The sequence below is a fragment of the Talpa occidentalis genome, unplaced genomic scaffold (genome assembly GCF_014898055.3).
Source record: "Talpa occidentalis isolate TD23 unplaced genomic scaffold, MPIMG_talOcc4v2.1, whole genome shotgun sequence".
NCBI lineage: Eukaryota > Metazoa > Chordata > Mammalia > Eulipotyphla > Talpidae > Talpa > Talpa occidentalis.
In genome coordinates this window covers 35,157,571-35,169,176 of record NW_026555331.1, presented here as the reverse complement: position 1 = coordinate 35,169,176, position 11,606 = coordinate 35,157,571, and positions in this window count along the sequence as shown.

Sequence of the window (11,606 nt, the reverse complement as noted above, 5' to 3'; positions counted from 1 at the left end):
GTTGTTTCCATTTTTTGGTATTGTAAGTAATACTGCTGAGAATATTTATATACAAGTTTTTGTGTGGACATATGTTTTTGTTTTTCTTGGGTATATAAGTAGAATTTCTGGGTCATGTGGTAACTGAAAAACTGCTAGATTATTTTTCAAACTGGCTATACTACTTAAAATTGTTGCAACAATTTATGAGATTTTCAGTTTCTCTAAATCTTCACCAACTCTTCTTATTTTTTAAAGATTTATTTATTTATGCAGACAAGAGCCAGGGTGCAAGCCAGAGATGCGGGTCGTGAGAGGATCTGCCAGAGACAGAGTGGGGAACAGAACAGGCAGACTGACTGAAATACACTGCTGAGGGGAGCAGCAGGCGAGATAGGAGAGGTCTGCCTCACCACGTGGGTTTCTCCCTGGTCAACCGGGGATCAAACTTGAGCTGCACAGGCTGTGGATTGCTTCATAGTGCGGTGCTTAACCCCTCGCGCCACCAGGGAGGCCCCAACTCTTGTTATTATATCCCTACTTGATTCTAGCCATCCTTGTAGACGTGAAGTTCTATGTCATTGTGGTTTTAATTTGCATTTCCATCATGGTGGATGTTGAACATTTTTTGAGTGTGCTTACTGGCCATTTGTATATAATTTTTGGAGTAATGGTCATTCAGATTCTTTGCTGATTTTTAAATTATGTTGTCTTTATCATCGACTAATAAAAGTCTTTATATATTCTAGATATATGTCCCTTATCAGAGACATGATTTGGAAATATTTCCTTCCATTCAGTGGGTTTTCTCCACTTTCTTGATCATGTCTTTTGAAGCAAAAATTACTTAATTGTGTTGTTTAATACATTCACATTAGATTTAGCATTTCTACTATGATGTGTTTGAGGTCACCTTCCTTGTACATAGTTCTACTTTGAATTTGTTGCATTTCTTGGTTGTATACATTAAGAATTTTTAAAAATCAAAATTGGCATTTCTGGTATTCTCTTATATGTTGGTGTGCTTAATGGTGACTCATTTCTCTGAGTTTCTGTTCAATTTTCATTTTTCTTCTGTTTTTTGAATTGTATAATCTTACCAGTTTGCTCATCTATTCGAAACTACTATTTTTTTTTGTTCGAAACTACTATTGAGCTTGCCTGTTGTATTTTTAATTTCAGCTCAGTTTGAAAATTTCCTTTTTTTAAAAGAATAATCTTTATTGATATTCATTGTTTGTAGCAACTCTGGATATTAGTATCCCCTTTCCCTGTAGCTTGTTATTACAGTTGGCTTATTTATTTCTGTAGTGTCCAGCAGGACTATTTCGGTGGTGTCTGTTTCCTCTGATGTTGATTCTCAGACATCACTGCCTTTGGCATGTACAGTCATCCCCATGATAGTGGTTTTGGTAGGGGTACTTGTCTCTTTCTTGATCCTGTCCAGTTGTTAGGCTTCCACTAATCAGCAGATTGCTCTATTTTTAAGAATAGATGCCCTGGGGCACAAATATTCCTACTACCTAATCCAGTTAAATCCTGGCTCCTTTGAAGGGATTGCTTTTGTGTGTGTGTGTGTGTGTGTGTGTGTGTGGAGGGTGTGTTTGTGATTTGTTCTAATGCCAGGATATGTCTCTATATGTCTCTTTCTGTCTTTCTGGTAAACTAAATGGCCTGTGGTTTTGCTTCTATCTCTTTGAAGATACCAGCTTCCTCTTAAATCTTCCTATCAAAAATCTATGTTGTGGGCCTCCCCTGGTGGCTCAGCGGTTAAGCGCTGGGTTGCGAAGCTGCTCGCAGCCTCTGTAGCACCGGTTCGATCCCCGGCTGCTCCCCGGCCACCAGAGGAGGGTCCCACATGGCGCGCAGACCTCTCCTGCCGCCCGCTGCTCCCCTCAGCAGTGTACTTCGGTCCTTCTGCCTGCTCTGCTCCCCGCTCTGGCTCTGGTGAATTCTCTCACCCTCCCGCACTTCTGACTGTACCCAGTGCTTGTATAAATAAATTCATAAATAAATAGATAAATAAATAAATCTTAAAAAAAAAAGAAGCTCAATCAAAATCTATGTTGTTTTTGAGAATCCATAGACTTGAGTCCTACATCTATTTCAAGTAGTCAGTTGCTTTGGAGATAACTTCGTAACTCTACCTTACATCCTGGATCTCTCTCTAGGCAGAAATCACTGAGCCACAGTTCAAGCCCAGGGTGGAAACCCAGCCATATGTCCCTCTAAAAGTAGGCTACTGGGTAAAGATGTCAGCCTCTAGTCTTCCTAATCTGTCTCTCCTGATTTGGAAGTTTTGCCCTGCAAATTAGCTGGGGTGAGCATTCTCAGGGCCCACTATTCTCACTGTATCATGCCTAAAGTGGCAAGCTGAGTTAAAGAAGGTAGCCCCTTATCTCTTGACCTACTGATAACTTAACCTCTGCAACATGTGTCTGGAGATGAGAGAATCTGGTGGTCTGCCTCTCTCAGCAAGATAGTGTAGTCCTTTACTGGGAGGTGAGGGGTAGGGGGTGAGGGGTAGGGGGCTTGGGGGAGGTAGCCATGTGTTCTTGGCTGTGCCCACATGGACTGGAGTCTCCATCATGTTGAGTGAGGAGGGCAGATGGAGGGAGTTGGTAGTGGTTCAAATGCCATATGATTTCAAATGCTACAGACTGGCTGTTCTTACTGAGTTTTAGTAGATGCTTTGAGTAAATATTCGTTTGCTATATGACTTTTGGTCAATTTTTGGAGAATTTATTTATTTAATTTTATCTTAAACATTCTATTAGTGTTATTTTTTTTAAGTATTTATTTTATTTATTTATATAAGCACTGGGTACAGTCAGAAGCGCGGGAGGGTAAGAGAATTCACCAGAGCCAGAGCAGGGAGCAGAGCAGGCAGAAGGACAGAAGTACACTGCTGAGGGCAGCAGCGGGCGGCAGGAAAGGTCTGCGCGCTATGTGGGCCCCTCCTCTGGTGGCCGGGGAGCAGCCAGGGATCGAACCGGCGCTGCGGAGGCTGCGGGCAGCTTCGCAACCCAGCGCTCAACTGCAGCGCCACCGGGGAGGCCCCAAGTTTTGGAGAATTTAAATGGTTGTTTTTAAAAAAAATAGTTACCACCATTTAATGCTTGTTTCACAGTGGGCGCCACACACTGTTGTTCCATGTGTGGGACTGTATGCAGAAGCTTTAAGGCTGGTAATGAATGACTGAAGAAAATTTTAGCAGACCATTTACTAATTGACTTTCTCTCTTGGTTGTGTCCTTGGTAAGGAAACAGAAGTAATAATTTTTGCTTACCTGAAAAGTTGTGACTAGAACTCTTGATGGAAGGAACAGTTTTTTGTCAATCCAATAAAGAAAATGTCTTATAGGAATGAGAACAGACTCAAACAAGTGCTATATCTATCCAGTTATAATGCTATTTCATAGACTTCATAAGTAACAAAGTATAATGTGAATAATGTTTACTCCATGAGGTTATTGAGAAATAAAATGTGATTTTTAAGTAAATCTAGTTCCTGATACGTAACACATGCTATCATAACTTCTACACAGTATTGTCTTTTAAAAATCATTAAGTAATTTATTGTAAATTAACTTTGCAAGAGCTAACTAAGGATTGGCATATTAAATAAATGTAAGTATAGTGAACCCAAAAACTAGTAATATATGTTTACATGACTTCAAGACTTCTGAACCAAGTAAAACTTAGCAATATGTGTATATATTTTTTGAGATGCTTTTTTTCTTTTTAAAGATTTATTTATTTATACAAGCACTGGGTACAGTCAGAAGCCCGGGAGGGTGAGAGAATTCACCAGAGTCAGAGCGGGGAGCAGAACAGGCAACCTGATGAAATACACTGCTGAGGGGAGCAGCGGGCGGCAGAAGAGGTCTGCGCACCATGTGGGACCCTTGCTGGTGGCCGGGGATCCAACCCGTGCTGCAAAGGCTGCAGGCAGCTTCTCAGCCCAGCGCTCAACCACTGCGCCACTGGGGGAGGCCCTTGAGATACTTTCTTAACCCCTATTTAGTATTAATCTAAACAAATCTTACTATTTATGTCCTTATGATTGGATATGAATTTTCATTATTTGAATTTAAGGGTAAAATGCAAGGAATTTTCATGATCATCCTTTATAAGACTAGTTCAGAAATTCACCCTGCTTCAGTCACAGGAAAAATGTATGTTTGATCAGAGTTAAGGGTCTCATCTCTTTTAATGACTACCTGCTTTCCTGGAGTAGAGAGCCAACTGGAAACTTCTATGTTAAAGCTAATTAAATTATAACTGATTTATATACAACTAGTTTAATGTTTTAATGAAAGCAAAGACACTCAAAGTGGTATCATATCAGTTCAGTTAGAACTGGAGAACCCTTTAGTCAAGCACATTCAGTTGTAAGGAATAGAAATTTGCTCACTCTAGTCAAAACCGGGGAACAAAGAGTGTCACTGTAGGAAATAAATATTAGGAGTCAAATCTTTTAAGTAACCTGTGTCTCTCACTTGTTGCATGGTCCCTTCTAGGGTCTCTGCATCTCATTGCATCTCCTGACTCTTTTAACAATTAGTTACCTCTGCCCACTTATTTCCTTATTACTTTGGCTAAGCCCTTCCTAAATATGATTTATGGCATCTTTTTCCATCAACTCCCATTTATTAATTGCTTTGATCTATTTAACTTGTATCAAATTTTTGAGAGAGGGAATTGGTCCATCTTGAGTTTTTGAACTAGGCTATATCTAAAAACAGAAAACACTTTGAGCATTTATTTACTTTGTACCAGTCACTATACTGTATTTTTGACTTTCATACATTTTCCTTCAATCCTTTAACAACTCTTGGCTTAAATAGATTGAGGCAAGTAAAAATTGAGTTTATTAAAGAATCAAGACTGAGCACTGGAGCCCAGGAGCACCCTCCAGATGGCTGCCCAAATTTTGAGCTTTTCAGTGAGAGTTTTCTACAGTATACAAGGGAAACATTTCAAGGATGGGAGGTATGTAGTTAATGTATCTATTTGATGTGCATTGAGGGAAACAAGGAGAGTTAAAATTCACCCTATCTGTTTAGAGCCTTGTTTTCTGGGAACTAGAATTTTTAACAACTTCACATCAACATTCTTTGAATGTTGCTACAGCAGTTTGCAAAATACTTTTCTCAAAGACAGCTTTTTCTGGGCAGTTTCTTTACCGAAACAGACCAGCCACGCCCTGACCCATGGCTTGCGTCCATTAGTTAGACCCAAGGAGAGGGGTACACAATTGTTAGGTTTGGTTAACACAACTCTAATTCATGTGTCTGACTGTCATACCCGGGATTTATGGAAATGGAATTTCCCCGGGATTTATGGAAATGAAAGATCTAGGAGATGGGAATCTCTGGCAGAACGGAGCAGTGATTAGCCGGAAAGGGCCCCAAATCATTCTTAGCTGCATAAGCTTTGTTTAAAGAAAGAGCAGAAGCCAAGAGGTAGCGCTAAAGTGAGACCCGTGTCAGTTCTCAAGTCTCCACACGGCCTGAGAGCGGGCTCCACAGTGCACAGGAGCCCACGCCGGGCGGCTTCTCGGCTTCTGCAACCAGGATGGGCACACCTTGGGGCGAGCGACTGCGTTGAGGCCAGATCTCCTAGGGCATCCTGGAGGCATCACGGCTTGGGCGAGCATGCAGAGGAGAATGCTGCTGGGCCCTAACGAATGGGAAACTCAGTCGACCAAATAAAGGGAAGGAGCTCAGGCCCTCAGCGAACACCTGCTCCCCAGTGGTCACGGAGCCAGGGTATAAATTAAAAGGTCGGGGCCCACTCCTATCCCTGGGAGAGGATTGGTTCCTGGGGTTCGGGGGCGAAGTCATCCTGTCCACAAATTCCAGCTTCCCCTGCTCTCCAGCGGTGAATGCACATCTGGGAGCCGCCTCTGCTCCTGGCTCTCTGTGTGGCTACAGAGGGTTTCGCACTCTGCCCAGATGCCGCAGAGGTTGGCGTGGCCCCTCCTTGCCGCCTCCCGGCACCGAGTCACCCTTGGTGCGGGTGGCACTGCTCGTGCAGCCTGGTAACCAGACGTTTACGGCCCCCCCAGATCTCCGCTTCTCCGGGGTGGCGATTTGAACTGCTGGGAAGGTTCCTTAGAGCCGACAGAAGGTGAACGGAATTTTTTTTTTTAATGTTTTTTTTTTTTAAAGATTTATTTCTTTGTTTGTTTGTTTATTTATTTATTTATACAAGCACTGGGTACAGTCAGAAGCGCAGGAGGGTGAGAGAATTCACCAGAGCCAGAGCGGGGAGCAGAGCAGGCAGAAGGACCGAAGTACACTGCTGAGGGGAGCAGCGGGCGGCAGGAGAGGTCTGCGCGCCATGTGGGACCCTCCTCTGGTGGCCGGGGAGCAGCCGGGGATCGAACCGGTGCTGCAGAGGCCGCGGGCAGCTTCGCAAAAACAGCGCCCAACCGCTGCGCCACCGGGGAGGCCCGTGAACGGAATTTTGATGAGCGGAACAGAGATTTTAAGCAGAAGGAATTCTTTCTCTTTTTCTTTTTCTTTTTTTTATTTATACAAGAGCTGGGGTACAGACCAGAGTCGAGAGAGGGTGAGAGGATTCACCAGAGACAGAGTGGGGAGCAGAACAGACAGACGGCCCGAAAGCACTGCTGAGGAGAGCAGCGGGCAAGACAGGTTTTGTTTTTTGTTTTTTGTTTTTTGTTTTAGCGAGGAGTGGTTTTATGTTATTGTCATTTCTTGTTCTCCAGATGCCCCGTGGACAGGATGGAGTGACAGACCACAGCTGGTCAGAAGCACCCTGCCCCTTTCCCCTGTGAACCCTGGAAGTGCAGAATGGAGGCACCTTTCATTGGAGGCCTACGCTGACAAGTTTGTCTGCCACAATAGGAAATATTTAAAAGGTGGTGTGAGGGGGCTCCCTGGTGGCACAAGGGTTACCACTGCGGCAAGAGTTCGATCCCCAGCCGGCCAGGGAGCAACCTACATGGCGCAGCAGACCTCTCCTGACTCACCCGCTGCTCCCCTCAGCAGTGTATTTCAGTCAGTCTGCCTGTTCTGTTTCCCACTGTTCTGTCTCTGGTGATTCCTTTCACCCTCTTGCGCCTCTGGCCTGTACCCCAGCTCTTGTATGCATAAATAAATAAATCTTTAAAAAATAATAAAATAAAAGGTGCTGTGAGGTGGGCCAGGTGAAAGCAAAAAGATCTAACAGGCTCAGTTCTGGCTTGTGGCAATCAGCATATGCCTATTCTTTTTCTTGGGTAAATAAGCTCTATCTTTAGCTTTCCATTCAGCTTTATATATAGCTACTGCAAAGACAGCTGCTTGCAACATGGACACCACCTTATAAGAGCTTTAAGTTCACTTCTTCTTTTTTTTTTTTTGTGGGGCCCTCGCCGGTGGCCTGGGAATGAACCGGTGCTGCAGAGGCCGCAGGCAGCCTCGCAGCCCAGCGCTCAACTGCTGTGCCACCAGGGGAGGCCCAAGTTCACTTATGATTGTAAAAAACAAAACAAACCTAGAACATCGCAGTGAGTTACAAGTGTCATAGGAGCATTTTCAGGTAAGATAGAGCAGAGATCAAATACAAGTTTGTACATTTGGCTTATAGGTGGGACATTTACATGCATGCAAAATGTAGGTGCTACCTGTTCAATAAAACGGTGAGTTAGCGAATATTTAGCAGGTACCTGTTTCTGCACCAGACTATCTACTGTATAAACAGTGCAACTGCACCCTGCCTCTTCCTTTCTATCCCCAAGAGCTTAGAGTCAAGCAGGGAGGTTCCACTGCTAAATACGGAATTGCAGGGAGGTGACAGGAGTGACAGGACATGTGCTAAGGCCTCATATTCCCGGGTGCCTGCCTAGTCATAGAGTCCGGAAGGCCACAGAGAAAGTTAATGTTAAGTGTAAGGAAGTTTGACAGATGTAGTGCTCATTTGTATTCATCTAGAAAATACTGATCTTGAAAGAATTATTTTTGGAAGTCCTCATGAATATAAAATTCAGTTAGGTGTTGCAAGATAGTTTAAGGAATAGATTACTACCAAACATAAGCTCGTGTTACATTTCTTCGATACTAGGAAGTAACAAGAAGGGTGATTTCTTTCACTCTGAACTGCTGGTGAAAGGAAGATGTGAAAGACCGCTGTAGCGAAAAACAAGTCACAGCTGAAAGACAGTAAAAATTTTAAAAGAAAGATATGGACACTATCCTCAAAGACCACAAGGTGGCAGCATAACCATTAGCACCAGAGTGTAACTCACCAAAACAGTATAAAATTGTTCATAACGGAATTGTATTTCATTTATTTTTTTGAAAAAAACTCTCAAGTAAATGGACTGAATTAAATTTTTAAAAGATTTATATATTTATGCATACAAGAGCTGGGGTGCAGGCCAGAGATGGGGGTAGTGAGAGGATTCATCAGAGACACAGTGGGGAATAGAACAGGCCGACCGACTGAAATACACTGCTGAGGGGAGCAGTGGCAGAGACAGGTGCACCATGTAGGTCACCTCCCTGGCCGGAGATCGAACCCATGCTGCAGTGGTTGCCAATTGCTTCATAGTGCTGCATCTTAACCCCTTGCACCACCAGGGAGGCCCCTGGACTGAATTAAATTTTATAAAATTAAAAAAAATTTAGAATTAGATTAACTCTAAATTTAAATTATGTATTATTTTTTCAATTATTCTCAGAGGCCCTTTAAAAAAAAAGCCTCCTCTTTAGGGTGCATAATAGTCATATTTCATTAATTTTGTTTACTGTGCCGGTAGAGGAGGCACAGATTTCAGAAAGGAAAACTTTATGACTTACCTAAATAACAAAAAGTTGGAAGAATGTAAGAAAACACATTTTAAACTAACATGAGGAAGGAAGAGGAGAACATGCTGTTGTTTACTATCAACATTAAACAGAAACTTCTCAAATAATTGGTGAACATATACACCTTGTGAAACTTGGAAGATGCTCTGCAATTACAGAATCACCATAAAAATGTTTGCTACAATTTCACTGATTCTTACAATATTCCTAAATCTGGTACCATCTCATTTGTAAGAAAGTTGTGGTTCCTTAAATATTAGTTACAGTTTAGTTAACTGAATTGTATCAATTAACTCTTTCAATTCTGTCCCATTAAAATCCACTGATCTCGCTTGCAATTTGAATGAATCCTATACCCATATATTAGGAAAATATTAACTGGTTTGCTAAGTTATGATGATCATCCAAAAGTTGACACATTTTATTTTACAATAGCAAAAAACATTAATATCACCACCTACCTCATTAGAAAAGTCTTTAAGCATGGGGAAACTGTCAACTCTATGGTTTTTCAAAATTCTAATTTATATTTGAAAACCAAATTGTATCATTGGCCACAAATATCATCAGTTGTTTTCCAAGCAGTAACAGGCTTGCTTTGTTTATTTGCAAGAAAATATCCACCAAATATCCAAGTCTGAATAACCATAACATAATTAGTCCTTATTGTCAAGTAAAAATGGTGTTTCATGAAATAGCTGCTATAAGGTTATAAACAAACAAAAGGGAATTTAAATAAACCTAAAGGGGGCCTCCCCGGTGGCACAGCGGTTGAGCGCTGGGTTGCGAAGCTGCCCGCAGCCTCCACAGTGCCGGTTCGATCCCCAGCTGCTCCCCCGCCACCGGAGGAGGGTCCCACATGGCGCGCAGACCTCTCCTGCCGCCCGCTGCTCCCCTCAGCAGTGTACTTCGGTCCCTCTGTACTTCGGTCCCTCTGCCTGCTCTGCTCCCCGCTCTGGCTCTGGTGAATTCTCTCACCCTCCCGCACTTCTGACTGTACCCAGTGCTTGAATAAATAAATAAATAAAATCTTTTAAAAAAAAATAAATAAATAAACCTAAAGGAAGATGCGAAATGTTGCTTTTACATTGAAAAACAAATCACTGTTGAAAGATAGTAAAAATTTATTTTTTTAAAAAAGATTTATGCATACAAGAGCTTGGATACCAGCCAGAGGTCTGGCGGGTGAGAGGATTCACCAGAGGCAGAGTGGGGAACAGAACACAGCCAGACTGACTGAAATACACTGCTGAGGGGAGCAGTGGGGGAGACAGGAGAGGTCTGCTTCACCATGTGGGTTTCTCCCTGGTGGTCTGGAGATCAAACTGATGCTGCAGAGGCTTTGGATTGCTTCATAGTGCGGTGCTTAACCCCTTGTGCCACCAGGGAGGCCCAGAATGATAGTAAAGATTTAAATGGAAAAAGATGGCATGCTTATGGATTGGAAAACTCAGTATTAGATGTCAGTTCTTCCCAAATTTTTCCATAAAATCAAAGCACTTAAAACCTAATTATCAGGAGGATTATTTTCACAAGTTTATTGTAAAATTTGCATGGAAATGTGAAGGATTTAGAATGGTCCAACACAATTGTAAAAAAAAATGAACAAAATCAGAAGGCTTGCATGCCCAGATACCAAGACTTACTGCAAAACTCTATGAAAAGACAGTGTGCTATTGGTCCAGCACTGACATGCAGACAGACAGAAACAGCATAGAAAATCTAGAAACAGGTATACATGTGAACAGTCTTCTGACTTCTGACAAAGTCTTTATGGCAGTACAATGGGAAAAATACAGTATTTCCAATAAAAAATATGGAAACAAAATGAATCTTGACCCACAGACAAAGAGAGACAATGGATCATAGAACTAATTAGAAAAATAAAACAATAGTGTTTCTAGCAGTGGGAATAGGATATTATTTTTTTCATGAACTTGAGGAGGCAGAATTGCTTAATAGGCAGGCAAATAATTATTTTTACAGGAAACAAGTAATGAATTGAACTTTATTAAAATGAGATTTATCTATTTGCATGTGTAGGTATGTAGGGAAAGTAAGGTATCAGGCTTTTCTGCCCTCCTGCCATTGGAATTGATGATGGATCCTGAAGTTCTGAATGCGTGTCTGATGGCGGGCACCTGGAGGAGGGTGTGGGCATACGTAGATGGGATTCACCTGGACTGAGACTGAGCTTTGAAGGGCAGCATCATGGGAACCACTAGAGGAGAACAAGCTGAAGCAGAAGCAGAAGAGAGGAGCAGAGGCCATGAGAAAAATGCCAGAGCGCCCAGAGAGAGTGAAGACTTGCTGGAGGCTAGGAGGCCTGCCAGCCTCCTGGCTCCCCTGCTTGCTGTGAACCTGGTAAACTCAGTAAAAGCCTGAAAAAGCCACTGAGGGTTCCTGGACTCCTTTACCCCATCTGCTCGGATCATAGAGACCCTGCATGTGCCCATCCTGCTGCTACAAGGTACTTTTCATTCTTTTGAGATGTTTGAATATTAAAAATTTAGTTCTTTCTTGCTGAATAATTATGATTTCCAATTTTGGCTGTTGCAAACAAAGGCACAACCTCCCCCAACCACACTAAAGTTTATGTCTGTCTATACAAAACCTATGCAATATATACTCCATGCAAGAATTTATCTAAATTTAAACCTAGAAGTGGAAATTCTACCTTTGGGAGTATGTACATTTTTTTAGATTTATCTAGATCTTGCCATATTGTTCTCTTCTTAGGTTAATACTTAGTATCTGAAACTTAATAGCAGTAAGACTTTGGGGAAGTTTTGAAATCTGTCAAGCC